The 22,723-nt window shown below is 44.8% G+C and overlaps 2 long non-coding RNA genes and 1 other non-coding gene across 3 annotated transcripts; 1 reads left to right on the top strand and 2 right to left on the bottom strand.

Annotated features, from left to right (window-relative positions):
• Positions 1–8,614: 8,614 nt before the first annotated feature.
• Positions 8,615–12,281, bottom strand: LOC144375479 (uncharacterized). The gene is made up of 2 exons (XR_013435451.1): positions 11,965–12,281; positions 8,615–10,739 (listed from the first exon to the last, which is right to left on the bottom strand). It is a non-coding gene; the product is annotated as an uncharacterized LOC144375479 (long non-coding RNA).
• LOC120891818 (uncharacterized) lies at positions 10,588–20,977 on the top strand. The gene is made up of 3 exons (XR_013435450.1): positions 10,588–11,251; positions 12,946–13,060; positions 17,318–20,977. It is a non-coding gene; the product is annotated as an uncharacterized LOC120891818 (long non-coding RNA).
• A 268-nt stretch (positions 20,978–21,245) lies between these two features.
• Positions 21,246–21,350, bottom strand: LOC120892174 (U6 spliceosomal RNA). Its single transcript, XR_005736827.1, has one exon. It is a non-coding gene; the product is annotated as a U6 spliceosomal RNA (small nuclear RNA).
• Positions 21,351–22,723: the final 1,373 nt, after the last annotated feature.

The following is a 22,723-nucleotide window of genomic DNA, read 5'->3' as shown; positions in this document are numbered from 1 at the left end:
GTGTGTGTATGGATCTTTCTGCAGTGCCGTCCTGTTCACCATTTCACCCCACCACAGTCCTCAAGGTTGTCAGGTAATTCTGTAGTTTGCAGGTAAGTGCTGAGATTCAGAGAAGGTGAGTGCCTGCCTAGGATCACTTGATCTACTACAGGATAGGAACAGAACTAAATTGACACTCGGGTCTTTGAATTAACTGTTTTCCGTTGCCCTGTGTGGCCTCTTCCCCTGGGCCTGCTTCCAAGGTGGGATGCAGCTGCTCTCACCTCCTCCAGGGCCACCGTCCTGAAGGACCAACAGAGCCACCAGGCCTTGCAGAGCTCTGTGTGCAAGCTTCCTGCAGCCCCAGCTCCCACCCTCTGTCCAAGCCACCCTGGCTGGTGGCCTCACTCTGGGGTCTTAGCCTGTCTCTGCAGTGGCTTTCTTTTCTTTCTTTTTGGACTCAGGTATGAACCCAGGTGTGCTTTATCACAGAACTACACCTCCAGACCTTTTTAAACAAATTTTTGTTTTGAGACAGGTTCTCTCTAAGTTGCTTAGGGCCTTGCTAAATTGCTAAAGCTGGCCTCAAACTTACAAACCTCCTGCCTCTGCCTCGTGAGTTGCTGAGATTACAGGCCTGCACCATCCGCCCAGCAGTTCTGCAGTGGCTTTCTCCCCTAAGTTCACCTCTTTACAGAGTGTCTCTTTTCTCCTTCCCAGTCCTTCTGCTTGAGTCTGAGGAGGGTTCTGCCACCCAGGAAACTCTAGCACTGTCGCCTCTCCCCTCTTCCGTGTCCGGCAGTCGCTGCAGTTTTTTCCTGTGTGTGTCTTACCGGGATCTGACCTTCCCCTCTGTCAAGCTCCCTGCTCAGTCATCCTTCTTTCTAATGAAGGCTGCATTAATGTTGAACGAGTTCTCGCTTCTAAAAGGCCATTAGCCTTTACTGCTTACCACTGCCCACTGGTAAAGAACTTTTCTTTTTGCCCTTTCAGAAATCAGACAAAAAACAGAAAAATCATTTGAAACTCTTTCAGTGCCCTTATCCCTGTGGAACCAGGAAGTTGTCATCTCAGAATGTTAACATTAGAAAAATGCAAATAAAGGGCCACCCTGTTTGGCACGAATATTATGGATTTAATGGGATAATTGTATTTAGGTAAAACCTTTCATCCAGGACTTCAGAGGCCTTCACCTTGTTTACTAGTTATTATCCCTGAGGCCTGGAGAGTGACATCATGTTGCTGTGTGTGTGTGTGTGTGTGTGTGTGTGTGTGTGTGTGTGTGTATGTATTTACTTACTTTGCATTTTCCCCCCAGGCTCACTATGGTGGGTTTCAGGGAGTTAAGAGCTAACAGGGAGCTTGCTGTTCCTCCTCCCCAGGTGGCCACTGACCTGTACTTGGAGGGCCCATGCTGTCCCTTGGGAGCCATCTTGGGGTTTGAAAGGTCATCATCCTTTGAGTGAAAATCTTTGTGTTTTCTTCCGTTATTCCCAATTCTTCTATCTGAAGCCACACAGATTTGTATTTTCTCTTGGTGTATTTGAAGAAAACTTCCATTTTTTCCCTTTGAAAAGCTTTTTAGGTCTCTAATCTTGAAATTTTATTGAATCTGTTCCTCCAGCTATTGCTTTCTGACAAATCTAGTCCTTTCTTTCTTTCTGGTTCTGGGGATCAAACCAAATGCCTTGCACATGGTAAGCACACGCTCTACCGCTGAGCTACACCCCAGCCCTTCTAGTCACTTTAAAAACATTCCCTCAGGCTCTGGTAAGTGGGCGGTAGAACTTTAATAAACGTCTATCTCAATAAATATTAATATTCAATAAACATATACTTTTCTCTGTTCTAGGACTTCCTTTAGAAAGTTCTACTTTTCATATTTTCTAAAACCTACAAACAGCTAGCAAAATTTTATCTGTAGCCCCAATTTGATATTCATTTTGCAGTCTTAAATTGCCTTTAGGGTTGGGTGCAGTGGCACATGCCTGTAGTCCCAGCAGCTCTGGAGGCTGAGACCAGAGGATCATGACTTCAAAGCCAGACTCAGCAATGGTGAGGTACTAAGCAACTCAGTGAGATCCTGTCTCTAAATAAAATATAAAATAGGGCTGGGGATGTGGCTCAGTGGTTGAGTGCCCCTGAGTTCAATCCCTGGTGTAAAAAAAAAAAGGGCTGGGGATATGGCTCAAGCGGTAGCGCGCTTGCCTGGCATGCGTGCGGCCCGGGTTCGATCCTCAGCACCACATACAAACAAAGATGTCGTGTCTGCCGAAAACTAAAAAATAAATATTAAAAAAAAAATTATAAATAAATAAATAAATAAATGAAAATTGCCTTTAGGGCTGGGCTGTAGAGTGGTGATAGAGTGCTTTCCTAGTCTGCAGGAGACCCTGGGTTCCTTCCCCAGCGCCAAGAAAGAAAAAATCGCCTGTGGGTATGAAGTTGCTTTAATGTCCTGTGGCCAGTGTCTTCCTGGCAGCCTACACACCTGCTTCTCACACTCTCCCAGGGTCTCTGTTTCATAAGTTGCCTGAACCCTTGTTGAGTCTCGTTGGATGTCTAGATTCTTGTTCACTAAGTAATTCTCTGTATCACGTCACATGTGTGCCTTCATCCTCCTGCTTCCCAGGTTCTCGGTAATTGTTGGTGGCAGCATAGTCTTCCTGTTCCTCCAGGCTCACAGCCTCAGCCATCATTTTTGACACGTCTTTCTCTGTCCAGACAGCGAACCCCTCCTGCACCCCGCCGGCCCCATGATGCCGATTCTTCCTCTTCCTGGCTTTTCCAATTCATTTTTCGTTTTTTATTTGGAAGCCAGCTTCCTCTACCTGAAGGGCTGTTGTCTGTGCCATGCTCTTAACTAGAAGAGTCTTGAAACGGTCCTTGAGTGGTGGCGTTCTGCTCCTCAGGCCTGCTGCAGGATCAACTGAGGTTTTACCTGAATCCGCATCGGTGGTGAGAAAATCTGAGAGACTTAAAAGTAAGCAGGGGCCACTGTTCCTTTCCACCACCTTTTCCTTTGTAATGTTGAACACCTCTCTTCCTTGGGGGTCTTTTTAAAAAATAAAGACAACACTATTGAGATGTAACCCCTACGCATCATTCAAGCCACTGTTTAAACTGTGCATAGTCTGCGGGACATTTAGAGCTGTGCCCCCAAGAAACTTCATACACAGGAGCAGTCACTTCCCATTTCCTCTAAGCCCTAGCCCCTGGCAATTACCAATCTACCTTTAGTCCCTGCAGATTTTCCAATTTTGAGCATTTCATATAAATAGAATTATACAGAATGTGGCTTTTTGTGACTGGCTTTCTTCTTAGCAAGTTTTCAAAGCTCTTCCTCATTGAAGCATGTATCAATACTTCATTTCTTTTTATTGCATAAAAAATCCTCCATTATATGAATATATCACCTTTATCCATTCATCCATGGATGAAAAATTGACTTGTCTTTATTTTATAAAATTCACATACAGTAAATTCTGCCTTCTTTACAGCATGCAATTCATTGGCTTTTCAGTTCATTTGCAGAGTTGTACAGCCATCACCATTACCTAATTTTAGAACATTTTCATCACCCTATAAAGGAACCCCATCCCCATTAGCAGTCGCTCTATTCTCCCCTGTCCCCTGTCCCCTGATTTCCATTCTGGATCTGTGGATTTGCCTGGGCTGGACATGTCATATAAAGGAATCACAGTATGTGGTCTTTGGTGACTGTTTCCTTTTACTTATATAATTTTAAGGCTGTTCTGTGTTTTCTTAGATTCTCTATTTCTTTGGTATCTGTTTATCAGAGGGCCAACTGATTATATATATATATTTTTTTACATTCCTTTTTTTTTTTTTTTACCATTTCTATTGGTGCATTGCAACACATAATAGTGGGATTCTTTCTACTGTATTTGTACATGCATATAACAGAATTTGCTCAGTCTTCTTCTTCAGTTCCTTCTCTTTCCCTTCCCTCCTCCCTCTCCCTGATCTCCCTGCTCTGCTCCACTGATTCATTTTTATTTTATTACTAAGATTTTTTTTAGTTGTAGATGGGCACAATACCTTTATTTTGTTTATTTATGTGGTGCCAAGGATCAAACCCAGGGCCTCACACATGCCAATCAAGTGCTCTCTATCCCTGAGCCATAACCCAGTCCCACCCCAATGGATATTTTCTGTCATCTTGATGTTCTGTCATTCATGGCCTCGTTGACTAGACAGAGTACCCCGCCCCCCAGAGCTAGTCATTTCATAAAGATGAGGAAGGTGGTCCAGGAGAACACCTTCACATGCAACTAACCAACCCAAGAGTCCACAGCCTCAGTGGTCTCCTGACTGACACACACACCTTGTCTATCCAGGACAGTGTCCCTCAGACCTTAACTCAGTTTGGTCTTTAGCTTGTGATAAGGCGGCACATTCTTATTCTCAGACTACTGTATGCAATTTGTGACTCTATCTGCATGTACATATGCACATGTATATTAGGTATGTGTGTATATATAGTGTATGTGTGTGGTGTATATGTGCACCCAGAGTCGGCCCTCTGTACCAAGGGTTCCACATTCATGAATTCAACCAATTATAAATGGAAAATATTTGAAAAAAAATTATACTAAATGTGTACAGAGTCCTTTTTAGTATCATTATTCCCTAAGCAGTATAACAACTATTTACACTGTATTGAGTATGATAAGTAATCTGGAGATGATTTAAAGTATCTGGGGGGGATACATATAGGTTATATGCAAAACCACCATTTTATATAAGGGACTTGAGCATCTCCAGGTTTTTTTTCTTTTATTCTTTTTAGATATACATGACAGTAGAGTGTATTTTGACGTAGATACACGGAGCATAGCTTCTAATTCCTGTGGTTGTACATGATGTGGAGTTACACTGGTCATGTATTCAAATACAAGCATAGGAAAGCTTTGTCTGATTCATTCTACTGTCTTTCCCATTCCCATCTCCCTCCTTTCCCTTCCTTTTCCTTTATCTAATCCAATGAACTTCTATTCTTCCCCACCTATTGCCCTTATTGTGTGTTGGCATCTGCATATCAGAGAGAATGTCTGGCCTTTGGTTTTGGGGATTGGCTTATTTCACTTAGCATGGTATTCTCCAGCTCCATCCATTTACCTCCAAATGCCATAATTTCATTCTTCTTTAAGGCTGAGTAATACTCCATTGTGTATAAATACCACATTTTCTTTATCCATTCATCTGTTGAAGGGCACCTAGGTTGGTTCCATAGCTTAGCTATTGTGAATTGAGCAAGCATCAGCAGGTTTTGACATACAGGAGAATCTCTTGTGGACACTGAGAGAAGATTATATTTCCCTAGCTCTGAATCAACACAGAATAGGTACCAGAGCACTAGGGTTGCCTCCTATGCCCCAAAGCAGCCAGAATTATTCCAAGTAGCCATCCTGTGCTGTATGTCCTATCTTGCTTTTCCTGCAGAAGACAAAGGCTCTGGCTGGGCTTTCCCCTCCCCCTCTGTTTCCTGGCCAAAGTTAGCACTTCCCTTGTAGCCCTGCACGCTATGGCCTGCCCCTCCTCCTGTTGGTCCTAAGAATCTTCATCTAATGGCAGACTTTTCTGTGTTGTCATTCAGCCCTCTCCATAAACAAACATCCTGCTACAGTTGAGACAAAGCTTTGTAGTTAGTTTTGAAATCAGGAAGTGAGTTCCCCAGCTTTGTTCAAAATTGCTTTTGGTCATTTTGAATCCCTTGAATTCTCCTTTTTTTTTTTTTTGGTACTTGGAATTGAACTCAAGGACATGTTACCACTAAGCCACATCCCCAGCCCTATTTTGTATTTTATTTAGAGACAGGGTTTCACTGAATTGCTTAGAGCCTCGTTAACTTGCTGAGGCTGGGGCTTTAAACTTGTGATCCTCCTGCCTCAGCCTCCTAATTCGCCGGGATGATAGGCATGCCCATCACACCCGGCTTGAGTCCCTTGAATTTTCAGGTGAACTTTATAATTGGCTTCAAGTCCTTCAGTTGATTTTGATAGGGATTGTGTCAAGTTTGTAGATCAATTTGGGGAATATTACCATCTTAACAATATTAAACCTTCTAATCATGAACTAGGGTGTGTTTTCATTTATTTTGGTCTTTACTTTTTCCCCACAATGTTTCATAGTTTTAAGTGAACAAGTCTTGTTAATTCTTTCATTGGATTCATTCCTATTTTTTTCCTTTTGCTTTCCTATAAATGGAATTATTTTATTCTTAATTGTTCAGTGCTAGAATATAGAAGCATGCAACTGAGTTTTGGGTGTTGGTTTTATAGCCTGTGACCCATCGAACTTGTTTGACATAATCATTTCTGGGTGGTTTACTTAAGGTTTTCTGTATAAAGATCACATCATCTGGGAAGACAGAGGTGCCAATCTGGGAGCCTTTTATTTCTACTTCTTACCCAATGTCCCTGGTTAGAGCCTCCAGTTGTTGTATGGAAGTGCTGAGAGCCGACCCCTTGTCCTGTTTCTAATCCTAGGAAGAAAGCATCTAGTTTCCTGCCGTTAGGGAGGATGTTAGCTGGGAGTTTTTCGAAGATGACTTCTTGCCATCTTGTCATCTGCACTATTTTTTGACTATAGAGAGTAGAAGGAAGGTGAACCTCAGAATCAGACTTGATGGGTTCATTAATTCTACCAGGAATTGTTAGTGTATATTAAAGAAAGTCCCTTCTCCCAAACTGCTCCTAATAGAAGGAGGGAGACTGTCCTCCGGGTTAAACATTGCGTGTGATCAATGCTTGTTGGGGGTGTGACTAGGACAGTGACAGGTACAGAAACCAGGCTCCTGGGAAGATGAGAGCAACTTGGGATGTGATGTCTGAGTTGCTCTTAAGCAGCAGTGAGTCTTGGAAGAGAGTGGACGTGTGCGGAGAGGGCAAGACAGGTGCAGAGCGTGAGGACGTTGCTCAGGCTCATTCTTATTCTGCAGCACTCTCTATGGCTCCCGTGGCTCGTCATCGTGGACTGTACAGGAGCCAGACAGATGGAGCTGTTGACCCCATGCTCCAGCAGAGCTGAGTCGCAGCCCGATTCTTCCTTACAGCACCTGGCACTTAAGTTTATGTGCTTCTTGGGTCCTTTTAGCCCCATAAGTTGGCCAGGTGATTCATTTGGTAAGTCTCACCAGGTCTGCCCTGCCCTGCCCTGCCCTGCCCTGTCCTGGAACAGCTTGTCCCCCAGGCTGCCTTGGGAGGCTGAGAAGGAGGTGGCTCTCAGTCCCAGTTCCTCATCAGTGACTTCCAGGAACTGAGAAGGAAGCAGGAAGAACAGAAAGTGAGAGAGTCTTAGGCTAAAAACACCCAAATCCTCCGTTCCTACAACACTTGTCTCTTGGCAGCCAGATGGGGAAGGAGAGGAACTGTGAAGGGTGCCAGGGTGCCAACAAGAGCATCTGTGTCCTTGGCAGAGCTCAGAATAGCATTCACAGCGCTCAGTGACTCATCTCCCGCAGGCCTGCCCACCGTGATCCCGAGGCTGAGGACTGCTGAGTCAGGGCTCCTGCAGCTTCCTCCCATGACTTAAGTTCCCTGCCTTCCCTGGGCTCTCCCGGCTCTCCCTGTGCAGCAGAGGGGAGGCCCATGATGCTACAGGCCTGTCAGGGAGGAGGGGCCTGTTCTGGGCCAGAGCTAAGCCTTCGGGGTTTTGTTTGTTTTGGGTACTGGGGATTGAACCCAGGGGTGGCTTACCACTGAGCTCCATCTCCAGTACTTTTTATTTTTCAGACAGGGTCTCCCTAAGTTGTTTAGGGCCTCACTCAGATGTCAAGGTTGGCCTGGAACTTGAGATCCTCCTGCCTCCCGAGTCACTGGGATGACAGACCTGTGCCACCACACTTGGCTCTTCGTACCTTCTTTCTTTCTTTCTTTTTCGATATTTTTTCTAGTTGTTGATGGACCTTTATTTTTATTTATTTATATGTGGGTCTGAGAATTGAACCCAGTGCCCCACACGGGCCAGGCAAGTGCTCTCCCACTGAGCTAGCCCCAGCCCCCGTGTCTTCTTTCTGGAAGGGCGTTCTCTCCACTCTGCATGATGCCCTGGGTCCACTTGGAGAGAGGGAAGCCTCACCATTTACATGGGGGGCCTGCCCAGCCCTTTTAGGCTAAGCATTGCCCCTCTGCTGACCTCCCTAATCTGCAGTCAGTTCTTCTTTTTCCCATTCTTTTCTTTTTTCTCTTAGTTTGCTCTGTCAGAATTGTATTTATGAATGATATCACAGCTGTTGGATTTTTCTCCTTGGATAACTTCTCAGCCAGGTGCCTCCCTATCTCATGGGTGGACCTGGTCTGTCACTAGCCATGATTGGAGAGGGTACGCCATTGCTTCAGACTGAGTGTCTATGTGGATCTAGGCTCTGCATTCACTACGTTTGTCTCCCTTTCACCTGCAATCACTAGTTTAAAGGCAGGAGGATTGTCAAGTTTAAGGCCCATATGGGCAATTTAGTGAGTCCCTGTCTATAAACAAAGAAACAAATAAGCAGACTGGAGATGTAGTCCAGAGGTAGAGCACCTCTGGGTTCAATCCCCAGGACCATAAAAAAAAAAAAAAAAAAAAAAAAATCTCAGTGCCAAGTGCCAAAAGAAAATAACAGCTCTGCTTTGAGGAAGTAAGAAAATGGTTTCTTCTGAGCCAACATGAATGACCATCCCCCGAACACAAACTCCAGTTAACGGGAACTCCTGAAGGTCGTCCTTTCCCAAGGACATGGCTCTCCTGTGAGGAGATTACATAAGCCTCTTACAGTCCTCCAGAGTCCTGGAGGGGTGGTCAGGTAGGCGGCTACAAAGAGGTGGGGAAATCTTCTGCAACATTCAAATGTTGCCTTCAATAAAGCAGGGAAATTTCCTATAGGATTCAAGTGCTGTCTCATTCCCAGGCTTTAGATTTAATAGAGGCCAGAGGTCCATCAGCCTCATATACATTGTAAGATTTTATCCGAGAAAAGAAAATGCTAAGTCAGATGCAGAGGTCAAGGATAAATGGCTGCAATGGGGCCCAGAATAGCTTAATACAAGTTAGGCTTCTTAATTTACAATACTTCATCTCTCTACCAGGTCACAATGCTCCAATCAGTGGAGTTTAAACAATCCAGAAGCTCTTAAATACAAATGAGGCCTCTGGAGGAACTTCAGTTCACACATGTTGTGCTTAAAAATGGATCATTCATCATCTGGTCGACCCGAGACAGGTCACAGACCTGACGTCTCCTTCAGCTGGGCCCCCTCACTCTCTGATCAGTGCACAGCTCCCGTGGCGTGTCCTACTTTACTTTTGTAGCAAGTCATTTCTCCTCTTTTGCCAGTTTCACAAAGCTGACTTCCTTGGATCCACTCAAGTTAACATTGGGAAGTGTCCCTGTTCCTCCTTCACAGAGGGACCTCTCTGCCTTCCACCTCTGTGTGTGTCTTTCGGTACCAGCATCGTTCCTGGACACTTTGTATGCAGATTTGGGGACTTGTCTCCAGTGACACAGCTCTGTCTGTCCATGGGGGAGCACTGTCCATCATTAGGGGAGGATGATCTCATACAGCTTCTGAAGGTCTCCTTTTCCTGGTCCTCCTTGCTGCAAGATGTGTGTGTTCCAAGGAGAAGGCAGCTTTAGTAACAAGACATCTGAATGCATTTGTTTCTAAAAAGAGCAACACAAAGAGGAAGACCTGGTACCATGTAGATACTACCCTGCCTGGGGAGAGAAACAGGAGGCTGGGTGCGAATAACTCTGCACTTTTGTACCAGACATCCAGATAATAGCTAATTCCAAACCCCCATAGATGGTCGACCCACTTACTTCAAACATGTTATACAACAACTTAAAGCACAGGGGAGGGCTACAGACAATTCACTGCAGAGGGATGACTTGGGGCACTGAAATGTGAAATGTTTTGAAATAGCACTTGTTTTTCTCATCAGAGCAATCCCATGAAATGGGTGGGACAAAGAGTTAGGCCCATTGTCCAATGAGGACACTGAGGCACAGCGAGGCTGCCATTCAGCATTTTTTTCAAAAGGGCACAGACTTGGCTAGCACAGTTGGGACTGGACCCCTGATCTGTGTCTGATTTCTATCACGCTCTCTTTCTTTAGTAAACCTCTTTCATTTGAGAAATGAAACCAATCCACCACCAACAGGACCTGTGCTCTGAGTTGCTTTGTTAAAATAGACGTGGGTTTCATCAGATTATCCACACGCTGTTCCCTGGAACTGTAGATCTATCATCTGGTAACATCCTAAATCCTAGCAGCAGACCCCTCTCTGTGATAGCAAGGACTCAGCTCCTGTGGCCCTGCTGTCACCTCTCCAGCCCCCTCCTGCTGGCAGTCCCCTGACTTGCTGCTGACCTGTGGGTTCCCCCATTTCTCTCTCTCTCTCTGTCTGTCTCTCTCTCTCTGTCCTCTGTAGTGCTGGGGTGGAGCCCGGGCTGGGCACATGCCAGGCAAGCCCTCTGCCACGGACTGCATCCCCAGCTCTTGTTTCCTTTCCTTACAGTCCGTCCATGCTCCCTAGAAGGGCCTCCCTCATTGGCTCTTCACTGGGTCTGAAGACACAGAGAGAAGGCCTAGGTCCCGCCCCGAGGACTGAAGAGTTAAGGTTGGAAAGAGCTCGATTGTTCATGAGCCTCTTCTCTGGCAGTTCCGGAATGGTCTTGTCCCTGGGTAGACTTCTAGGCAGCTCTCTTCAGGTCATGAGTCCAGCACTGTTGGTCTCAGTCCTCTTGGCTGCCCTGCAAAGGTTTGAACATCCCCGTTACTGACCGTCCGAAAATCCCACCCTCCAGTTGCAGGACACTTCTGTCACCCACAGGGGCAACTGGGCTCACTGGTCTTAATAGGCACAAGGGGCTGTCCCTCCTCCAAACTTTTCAGCCCAGAATTTCTCTGGCCACTCTTCACGCGGGCTGACAGGCTGTGGCCATGTCTCCCCTCTCCTCTCTTTGCTGGCCGGGGCACTTGGTCTGACTGACCCCAGACATAGAGAGTCTATCCCAACCCAAACACTGGGCTACACCTCTGACTGTGTGGGGCCTAAGGGGTGTCACTGTTCCCACCGGGGACCACCTCCCTTTGGCCTTGCTATCCCACCCCTCCTCTCATGGTGACCTGCAGATCCCAGAGCTCCCATTCTCCTGGTCACTCCCGGACTGTCTTCTCTCGTTTCTCTGCAGAGTCCAGAAAAACCTAGGCTGACCATGGCAGATGAGCCTTCCTTCAACAATGACCAACAATTTCCAAACCGGTAAGAGTACATTTTCATACTCTCTCCACAAAAAATAAGCACTTGAGGCGATGGGTTTGTTAATTAGCTTGGTGTAATCATTCCGTAATTATACATACATTAAAGCTTCACAGCATGCTGTATATAAATAGATATGTTATTATTTATCAATGAAAAAAAAAGCACATTTTTTTGGGGAAAAAGACTTTGAACCCAGACAGACAAGAAAATAGACTACAAAGCTGTGCCTCCTGGGACTCCCTGGGCTCTATGTCGCGAAGGGCGAGCCTGCCTGGAAGGCCACCATCACCCTAAGCCGCCCCTGAGCACTAGGCTTCCCGGCCGGCTTTTCCTGCGCATGCGCGCTGCAGCCCTGGCATTCCATCAGTTCCCAGAGTCACGGTCTGCAGTGGACCTGCCATGTGGCACCATCAGAGTCACTCCGGGCCCCTCCACTCCCAGGGATGACTTGGTTCATTTTCTTAGAGGCGAGGAGGAGGCCCCTTCCTTGCTCTGCTCTGAAGCTCCGCTCTCCCACCCTCCGGGGGCGCTGCTGTGCGCTGGCCCGAGCCTGGGACCTGCGCTCCGTCCCCTAGGGCTTTCTCGCTCACCTCCGTCTCTGCTACTCCCCACTCATGCCCTCTGCCCCTCCAACCTCCCCTAACTTCAAGAACAGACAAAAACTACGAATCAAATAAAGTCCCCAACAAACGCCCCCCACCCCGGAACTCAACCTGCAGCCCACTCTCTTCATCTCAACCACGACGGCCCTTGGCCTGCGCTGACTTCCTTGTCCCCATCGCGGCCCTCGGCTTCTACGCATGACAGGACTCCTCTAGAGAGAGTCCCCACCCTTCGCACCCACATGGGCCACTGCGCAGGGCCAACCTTCCTGGCTGCCCCCAGCTCCGCAGCAATCTCCTGGCAGGTCTCCCGCCTCTCCTCAAGCCGTTTTATGTCCCCATGCCTGGCTGATCATTCTCGGGGACAGTTTTGAGAACTCATTGTTCTGCTCAAATTTAATTTGGCAGTTATGGTCACCTTGTCCTGGTCCCCTCCTACCTGGTTAGCTACCTCCCTGCCTGGATTCTGTCCCAGGCCACCTGAGTCTGACTCCATGCCCAGGTGTACCCTCTGTCCTTCTTCCCACCGGCCGGGGCTCTTGCCATTTCTTCTCTGTCCTTCAAAGCGCAGTGCAATTTCCTTCTCCTTCAGGAACCTTCTAGTGATCTGCACAACTATGAGCGACCTTCTCCCTGCATCTCTCAAAGCACATTTTTGGAAACTCCAGAAATCACTTCGTTCTCTTAACTCCTGCCAGGTCTATTTCTAGCCTTTAATCTATTTGAGCATCAGGAATATATCTTTTAAATGTTCTCCACCTCCCCAGCCCTTCTCGATTGTGCAATCGTGCAATGATGGGCTCTGTGTTCTGCCCAGTCCTTACCCTTGCAGATTAAGGAGCTCAGTGTAGACTAGGTTTTGGGTGTTAATCTCTCTGAGCTCAGGGTGCTGAGCTGCTAGCCCAGGGCAACCCCTAATATATTTGCTGAGCCACTCTAGAGTTGTTTTTTTTTTTCCTTTTTTGGTAGTTAAATATATAGAACATAAAATTTGCCATTTTAACCATTATGAAACATACAATTCAGTGGTATTACTTACATTAACATGTTGTGCAACCATCACCACTATTTCCAAGCTTCTTCATCCCCCAGACAGAAACTGTACCGTGAAGAATAACTCCTCACAATTCCAGCTCCCTGGCCCACCCGGTGATGACTTCTGATCTACTTTCTCTCTCTATTAACTTCACCATTCAACATATTTCATGTAAGTGTAATCATACAACATTTATACCATATTTCTCTTAATATGATGTGTTCAAAGTTCATCCACCTTGTAGCTGAATGGGTGGCGGACATTCCATTATATGAATATACCCACCTCTGTCTGTTAATGGACAATGTTAGTTATTTCACCTGTTCACCTTGTGAATCATGCTCCAGTGGCATACAACTATCTGTCTGAGTTCCTGCTTTCAGTTCTTTGGGGGAACACACCTAGGATTGGATTTGCTGTGTCATATGGTAATTCTATCTTTAGCTGTTTCAGAAACCCACTGTAGATCATTTAAAATTCAAATTAGTTAACTTTCCAAAATGAGGGATTGTACCAAAGCTTAGAATTTTTTTCAACTTTTGAGAAAGATTAGAAGTGTGGTACTTTTGGACCCATCTCTCTATAGGGGTGTCATCTGCTGGGGATGAGTGGGACTGTTCTTTCTAGATGGGGTGTCTGGTCTCTACCTCAAGAACCTGGCCTGGTAGGCATCAGACCTCGGTGCTTCCTGCCTGGTCCCAGGGCTCAGCCTTTGCCTAGGTCTCCCCTCTTCATGAGATCTTTGGGTCTCCTCCTACAGTTATTCCCCCCTGCCTCACTCTGTGCTGTAATCTTTCTTTTTAAAAAATGTTTATTTATTTTAGTTATAGATGGACACAATACCTTTTATTTTTATGTGGTGCTGAGGATTGAACCCAGTGCCTCATGCGTGCCAGGCGAGCGCTCTACCTCTGAGCCACAACCCCAGCCCCTGTGTTGGGATCTGCTATGTGCCACCCCTTTCTCCTCCTAGGCTGTGATCCCTGAAGCAGGTGTCTTTTCATCTCTACTTTACACAGGACTGGCAGACACATTATACCCAACCTGTTTGTTGAATAGTTGAGGTTAAGGACAGAATTAATTGATAAAGTTCTGACTGATTAAGCCAACTAAGAGCTAGACCACATTGTAGACTATTACAAGAAAAGGAAGGAAAACTAAAATTGGGTAAATGAGTCAGAGATTACAGGCAATGAGGGAGTGGCTAACCATTTCCTCATTTGAAATCTTTCTTCATTGGGGTTTTCTTTCTTACCACTCATGTCTGTAGTTATCCAAAAGATGATTTATGGGAAACAGGTATAATATCATAGAACAAATTAATAAGAAAGTGACTTAAATGTAATGTCTATATGTACATACAAAAGAATGATTTTGGACCCCTAACTTATTACTCTGTGTGTGTGTGACTGAAAATGGATCATACACCTAATTATAAGAACTAACACTAAAAAATCCTAGGAAAAACATGGAACTAAGCCTTTGTAATGTTGAGTTAAGCAATGACTTCTTAGATGCACAGAAAAAATACAAACAACAGAAGAAAGAATAGGTAAATCAGATTTTATCAAGTTGAAAACTTCTGTGTTTCAAAGGACACTATCCAAAAAGTAAAGACAGCTCACAGATAGGAGGATATCTTTGCAAATCATACCAGATAAGGGACTTGTATCCAGAATATATAAAGAGCTCTTACAACTCAACAATTAAAAACCAGGGATGAGGGCTGGGGATGTGGCTCAAGTGGTAGCGCGCTCGCCTGGCATGCGTGCGGCCCGGGTTCGATCCTCAGCACCACATACCAACAAAGATGTTGTGTCCACCAAGAACTAAAAAAAATAAATATTAAAAATTCTCTCTATCCTCTCTCACTCTCTCTTAAAAAAAAAAAAAAAAAAAAAAAAAAAACCAGGGATGGGAACATTTTTCCTAAGGTGAATATAGTTAGTCATTAGGGAAATGAAAACCAGAATTGCAATGAGATATCATTTCACTTCCACTAGGATGGTCATAATAAAAAAGATGGAGAATAACAAGTGGTGGATTTATGGAGAATTTGGACTATGTTATCATTTGGATCTGGAATGTCCTCCAAAGGCTCATGTGTTGAAGTCTTAGTGCCCTTTCAAGCAATGTTCAGACATGGACCTTTTGGGAAGAGATTGGATTTTAAGGACTATAATCTCATCAATAGGTTAATCCACTGACGGAGTCATAGCGGAATAGACTATTGGGAGGCCGTGGAAATGGTAGGAGGTGGAACCTAGTTGAGGGGAGAGGGTCTAAAACTTAGGGTCATGACCTTGGGGACTGTATCTTGTCCCTGGCCCCTTCTGTTCTCTGCTTGCTGGCTGCCAGGAGGTGAGCAACTTTTCTCTATCAAAACTTTCATCCTGATGTTTGTGCCTTGGAGCCAGCCGACCACAGCCTGAAACCTCTTGAAACCATGAGCAAAATACCTTTTTTCCTCCAAGTTGGTTATTATTATTATTTTTTCCAGCACTTTTTCACAGTGAACTGGGTACAGTGGTAGGTACCTCCCAATGACTTGGGAGGCTGAGGCAGGAGAATTACAAGTTCAAGGCCAGCCTGAGTTAGTGAGTCTCACACAGTCAACTCCAATAAAATAAAAACAAAAAGGGCTGGGGATATTTGCTTGATGTTCAATCCTTGGTAACTAAAAAAAAAAAAAAAAAAAAAAAAAAAAAAAAATTGTCATAGTATTAAAGAGCTGGCTAAAACACACTACTCATACATTGCTGGTGAGATTATAAAGTGGTGTAGCTACTTTGGAAAATAGTTTAGTGGTTCCTTAAAATGTTAAATATAGTTTGTCTGTGTTCCAGAAAATCTGTTCTTAGTAATAATCGGAAAAAAAAAATGAAAATACATGTCTACACAAAACTTGTATGAGTGTTCATTGCAGTATTACTACTAATAATTAAAAGATGGAAACAATCAAATTCTATCGATTGATAACTGGATAAATAAAATGTGGTATATTCATGTAAGGGAATATTATTACCCATGAAAAGAATGAGTACGATAATATACACTGTAGCATAGGCATATCTTGTTAATATTATGTCCAGCAAAAAGAGCTAGTCACTAAAGACTGCATATTGTATGATCCCATTAATATGAAATGTGAAGACAGGAAAATGCACAGAGATAGAAGGTAGATTAATGATTGGGGCTGGAGGGAAGAGAATTTGGAAAGGGCTGCTGATGAGTAGAGGAGTTCTTCTTGGAATGATGAAAACATTTTAGAATTAGATCATGGTGATTACATAACTGTGAATATGTTAAAAACCACAAAATCTAAAAATTAAAATCAAAAAAATCCCAACACTGAACAATAAAAGAGAAATACTATTCTTTTACATGACTAATAAAATACACAACTCTCAAAGATGAAAAGAAAAATGCGTCTTAAGTAGTTTAAACTAAAGCTTTGTGGATGACCTGGCAAGTTGGGCTGAGTTTGCTTCAAAATCCTGCACACATCCCCCTTGCAAAATAAACACAGGTTGGAGACAGACAAAGCCAGAAGAGGAAAACGTTGATCATGGTTGAAGTCAACAGGTGGGCATGTGCCATTCATTGCCCCCCACCTCCGTATTTGTGTGCATTAAAATTTTTCCATAAAAAGAGTTTTGAGAGAGCATGCAAGCAAGCTACTGCATCTGCAGTTCACTCGTCACAGCAGCCGTCTGCATTTGCTTGGGGAGCTCAGGGGTCCTGGGGTTGTACACTGTCCCTCCGCACGTGGATCTTGAGGATCGGTGACTTGCCTGAAGGAGAAGCCAAAGCTCTTTGTGCAGGTATTACTTTGCTAGGGCTACATGATAAGGTACTAGAAACTGGGGGCCATCAAACAACAGAAATAGATTCTCACATGGTTCTGGAAGATAGATGCCTGAGATCGGGCTGGCCTCTCCCTGGAAGCTCTGGGGAGGATCCTTCCCGCTCCTCCCGGCTCCTGGCTTTGCCAAGGCCCTGGGCAATGCTTGGTTTGTAGGTGCCCCTCCTCTCTCATCTGCCACCACTGGTGCCCTCTCCTTCCTCTTGTTTTCCCTCTGTGTGTCTGTGTCTATTTTCTCTTTATAAGGTCCTCAGTCATATTGGATTAGAAGTTCCCTGAGTATGACTTTGTCTTAACTTGATTATATCTGCAAAGACCCTATATTTCCTAATAAGTTTGCATTTGTAGGTAGTGCTGGTTAGGATGTCAGTATGTCTTTTTGAGGGGACACAATTCGACCCACAAAAGGTCTCAGCAGAATAAACAGACCCAGAGACAGTTTCTTAGCACTGTTAATTGGAATAGCAGAACCTTCGGCTGTCTGGCAGGCAGGCTGTGGGGACACAGCACTTATAGCCACTGGAACACATCATTCACCGGCCACCTTTATCTTTCCCAAACAGAGACAGGCTTTTCTGAGTCCATTCCCAGATTGCAGCCTTGACTGATGAGTGACACTTCCAGACTCTTCCAGCCCAACAACTCTTGGCACCAGGGAGTTTGGAGGCATACTTCTAATGCGGATTCACTGAAGACTTGTTTCAGAAAAGGTGAGTTTCTTACTCTTTGATGCAGACTTCACCATACTCTTAGAATATATCTTTGGAGTGGGCTGCTGAAGTTATTTTAGACTCTACAGTTAAATTGACCCGGAAATAATTTCTTCTTTGAAATGTTCCCTGAAATGTTATTTACTCTGACTCCAATTTAAGATTACATTGTGCAATTCTTTGCTCTTCAATCTTACTCTGGCCTTTGACCAAAAGCAATAAAATCTGACTTCTTTATTAAATGGTACTCACCCCCCCCCACACACACAATTATCCTAGTAAACCAGATGTCTGATAATTGCAATGTATTTTCAGATGATCACTTGAAGAATTTCATGAATATTCTACTAACTGCGTGGGGCATTTACCCTTGACTGATTTTTAGTGGATACAGGAGGAAGCAGAAGTCAGAGGCAAGGCTGTGAGCTCACTCACCTGTACCTGTTCCATACTTACCTCCAACCTGTGTTTAGCTCCAATCCAATGGAGTAATTTTCAGTCCATTTGCTTTCACCTCATTGCTCTCAGGAAGGTGGAAAAGATGTGAGCAGGCTTTGCAGAGGGCAGGGAGGAGGCTGGTGAGACCCAGGTGGAGGGAGTGGAGGATGGGGATTGGGACTGGCCAGACAGACCTTGGATGCTGGTCTGACCAGAGCTTGGAAAGATTTATGGGCACTAGATGAAATAGTGATCCTTGGTCACCACTTGTCCTTATGTAGAAGTGGAGGTTAAGAGAACAGCAAGCCAGGCACAGTGGTTCGTGCCTCTAATCTCAGAGGCTGGGGAGGCAGACACGGGAGAATTGCAGGTTCAAAGCCAGCATCAGCAAAAGTGAGGTGCTAAGCAACTCAGTGAGACCCTGTCTCTAAATAAAATAGAAAATAAGGCTGGGATGTGGCTCAGTGATCGAGTGCTCCCAAGTTCAATCCCTAGTACCAAGAAAAAAAAAAAAAAAAAAAAAAGAACAGCAGAGTCTAAACAAGGCCAAGGATAGTATTTGGAGAGGTTCTGTATATCACCTGGATTCCGGATGGCTGGGTGCTGTTCTAGTCCCTTAGTATGCCCGCATCCCCGGGCCTGCTTTCCACCCCAGGTGGATTACGGGTTGATTCTTTTAGTGGGTTCTGCGGTGTTTCAGGAAGCATCCTATGGAGCAGCCTCACAGTGTGCGCTCTCCCTCCTCCCATGTCGTATTGAACCTGCCGTGTTCAGTTTGCAGGACTGTTTACCAAGAGTTGTGGGGAGAGGACCCTTTTTCTTGAAAGCACAGAAAAAGGAAAGCAGAAGACCAGTGATAATCCACAGGAGATCTTGAATGCAACAGAATTAATTGTACAACTAGAAAAGATGGTCCTTGGAGCATTTATAAATGGGTTAAAAGGGACATCCAGCCAGATCCTGCCTCACAGGTACTCTTAGTGGGATCTTTCCTGTGTCAAGATTGAACTGTGAGGGCCTGGGGATGTGGCTCAAGCGGTAGCGCGCACGAGCGTGCGGCCCGGGTTCGATCCTCAGCACCACATACCAACAAAGATGTTGTGTCCGCCGAGAACTAAAAAAGAAATATTAAAAAAAAAAAAAAATGTCTCTCTCCTTAAAAAAGAAAGAAAAAAAGAAATGTGTGCGTTCCCAGCATTTTCCGGAAAGATGCTGCCGCCTTCAGACCTGTGGCTCAAGTGGTGAGCACGCTACCACTTGAGCCACATCCCCAGTCCATGGAACGCACACATTTCAATAACTGTTACCATCTCATCCGGTGTTTGTTTCTAAGCCCTGGACTATTTTCTGTTTTCTCTTGGAATTTTTGGTCTCTCCGTGTTTCTTCTACAGAGTAGCTCATTATATGCTCACTGTGTGAAATGTGGGGCTTGTTTTGCAGCTTCCTTTTCTTGAAGGATAGAGAGGAGAAAAATTTTTACAAATTAACTAAGTATTTGAGGTCAGCTCCAGCAACTTAGGGGGACCTTGTCTCAAAATTCAAAAAGGCTGGGGATATACCTCAGTAGTAGTAATGTTACCACTGTTGACAGGTGACGAGTCCTTGCTTCCCCAATGTTGAAGAATAACACCAAAGAAGCACGCCGAGGGAAGGTCAGAGTGGAAAGTAGAAGTTTATTAAAGGACAGCAGAAAAGACTTCTCCCGGAGGAAGAAGGGGACCCAAGAGGTGGAATCCGTGGAAGTGCGGTTGTCTCCCCCTTTTATAGTTTTGGTGATGGAATGTAAGGGGGAAGGGTTGGGACACAGGTGGGCCAAACAAGTAATCTGGGCAGGAAGAACTTCATTATCACTTCTCTGCGATGGGCTATCTCCAAATTGTTGGGGGCTGTTTCCTGGGTTCTATTAACATTTCTTTGGGGTGGACTTTGGCCTAGGGCCTTTCCAGGACATCATTAACATTCCATGAGTTGTCCTGCATTTCCTGGAATCATTATCAGCATGGCCTCCATTTTAGATTTCACTTGGTATTAGACCCGATTTACCTAACTACACTGACTACCTAACTTTAAATCTGGCTTCAGTAAGGCCCTGGCTTCAGTCCCCAGTACCACCAAAAAAACAGTCAACCTAAAACACTTGAGCTTACAATCTATTGTTTAAGAGCAGTTTAAAATGGAATATAATCCGATGATTATTAATTGCCAGAATATATAGTACATTCTCTGACACCGCTATTTCCTCTAACACATTGAGATGGTCAGCAAAGTTGTCCTTTCCTATTGAAACATCCATTAAAACTCAAACTTTAAAAAAAAAAAAAGATTAACTAAGTATTCAGAGTAGACCTAAGCAAAGGGAAGCAGTGATGGAAACTTGCAGGGATCAGACATTCACTGGCTCCTTCTGTTGGGCCACACCTGGGTGAGGGCTTCTTGCTTAGTTGAGGTCATGCTCTGAGCCCAGCCGCTCAGATGGTCATAGATGCCACTCCAGAGAGGAGTTTGGAAACCCACCCATCTTGGAGGCTCAAATGAACTTTTGCTTGTCCTCTGTGGGTATCCACCACAAGGAGGGTCTGAAGGGATCACAAATGACATGTAGTGAAAGGGTAAAGTTTCTAAGCTGCAAAGCCTGAGTTAAAAAGTAAAGGACTAGGTATTGTAAAGTTTCTGAACTGCACACAGAACCTGAAATTCCTGAGGCAGTTAAGACAATGCCCGGTACTGACCACTTAATTGTTTAATAACCTAGGACCCTGTGCAGTTTGGCATGTAGGCATTCAGGGCCCAAACCAATCAGTTTAAATGTATCCCCTCTTTAGGAATGACCAATCACCCCTGCCCGACCTGTTCCCACCAATGAATGTGCTAATCATGTATGAGAGTTGTTGTTCAATTCCCCCCCCCACCTCATGATGATTTGTTCTGATATATGCAAAGCCCCCGCCCTCCCCCAAAAGTGTACTTAAGCACTGCTTAACCTCTGCTCTGGGCTCTGAGCTGCTCTCCCTTCTTGAGTGAGCACGAAGCCCTAGCGTGCTGGATTCTCAATAAATCCCCTTTTGCTGATTGCATGAGCCAGTCTCTTGGTGGTCTCTTCCTCCGACATTCGCCGGACCCTTACAGTAGCAAGATGTTAACAGCCATGACTCTATTTTAATGTGATTAGAAAAAATAGAACAAGCACATAAAACCCAAAACACAAGTTTTTTTTGGTATTTATTTTATGTGAATATATATATATATATAATTTCTTTTAGTTATACATAACATTAGGATTCATTTTGACAAAATTATAAAAGCATAGAACATAATTTGTTCTAATTCAGTCCCCAGACTTCCCCAAATATGGAACACTTCACGAATCTGCGTGTCATCCCCGCACAGGGACCATGCTAATCTTCTCTGTGTCGTTCCAGTTTTAGTAAATGTGCTGCCAAAGTGCACTCGCGAGACACAAGCTTCCTTTGTGAAAGTGGAGTCACGTGTTGCTTGATGGCAGGACAAGGTCTGAAAAGCGTGTCCTTAGGTGATTTTGTCATTGTACAAACAGAGCATTTTATACAAACTAAGATGCCTGGGACATCTCTAGGCAGGAGGAGCTCCTGGGACCACCATTCCTCTGTTTGGTCACTAATGTCCTTATGACTGTAATCAAAGTTAAGTGAGTCACGTGTGAAGGTGATCAAACAGGTAAATATAGGAGGCAGCCTGTGACCGTGGAGAAGACCGGAAGGGGGTTGCAGGTGCCTCAGGCTTGTCGTGCAGGTTTATAGGCAAAAGGCTCATGTTTATTAATCAATATTGCTGGACAGTCACAGACGTTCAGGCACTGGCTGCTGGTGAGGATGGGGTGCTGCTGCGGGAGTACTTCTCAAACTTCTCAGTGCCCCCAATTAGGAATTGCCGGGAGATTTCAAATATTAAAATGCAGACTCTGGTCTAGTGGGTCTGGAGTGGCGCTGAGAAGTTTGGATTTCTAACAAGCCCCAATTGCTGCTGGCCTGGAGACCACACTTAGAGTAGCAAGGTTTGATCCCAGAGCTCTGGTTTTTTTTCTATGTGTGTGTTGGTGCTGGGGATGGAACCCAGGGCCTTGTGCATGCAAGGCAAGTACTCTACCAACTGAACTGTGTCCCCAGCCCCAGAGCTCTATTTCTTAATAACTAAAACCAAAGAAGTTTCCATTTAGAAAGAGGATGAGTTCTGAAACCACCTCTTTCATCTGTGGTGGAGCCAGTGTGATAAAGAATGTTCTCCAGTCCCACATGCCTCGCTCTCTGGAGGAATATAACCTGGTTCCTTTATACTCTCCAAGCAGTTTGTAATGAAAACTTTTGGCTCAAGTTGTTGCTAGGGCACTGCCAGGGGAACCAGCCACACAGAGGGAATGTGTAACCTAATATTATTATGTGGGAATGAATGAGCACTGGCTTCAGAGAGGGAGGAAGGACCCTGCTCACTATTTTTTCTCAGGTGACAGGTGAGCACCCACATCCCATTCGACAAATATGATGCATTTCACTATCCAGGGTCATTTCTCTAGATAGAGGATATTGGACTGTGGAAGGATCAGAGCATATTGGCATGTCTCCATCCACTTGGTTATGAGAACCAGACTTGCAAACAAGTTTGGAGGGTTACAATAGCGACAGCATTTAGGAAACAGGCTGGACAAATACAACAGGACTCACGTTGAGGTCACTGAAACTGAGGGACTTGATCCAGGGCCACACTATTTAGATGAAACGACCCTTATCCACAGAGTCAGAGTGAGAGGCTAGTACGAGGCACTACAGTTTCACCGTATTCTTTCTAAT

The sequence above is a fragment of the Ictidomys tridecemlineatus genome, chromosome 2 (genome assembly GCF_052094955.1).
Source record: "Ictidomys tridecemlineatus isolate mIctTri1 chromosome 2, mIctTri1.hap1, whole genome shotgun sequence".
NCBI classification, from domain to species: domain Eukaryota; kingdom Metazoa; phylum Chordata; class Mammalia; order Rodentia; family Sciuridae; genus Ictidomys; species Ictidomys tridecemlineatus.
The sequence above is the reverse complement of the archived record's forward strand: the minus strand, read 5'-3'. Positions and strand labels throughout refer to the sequence as shown.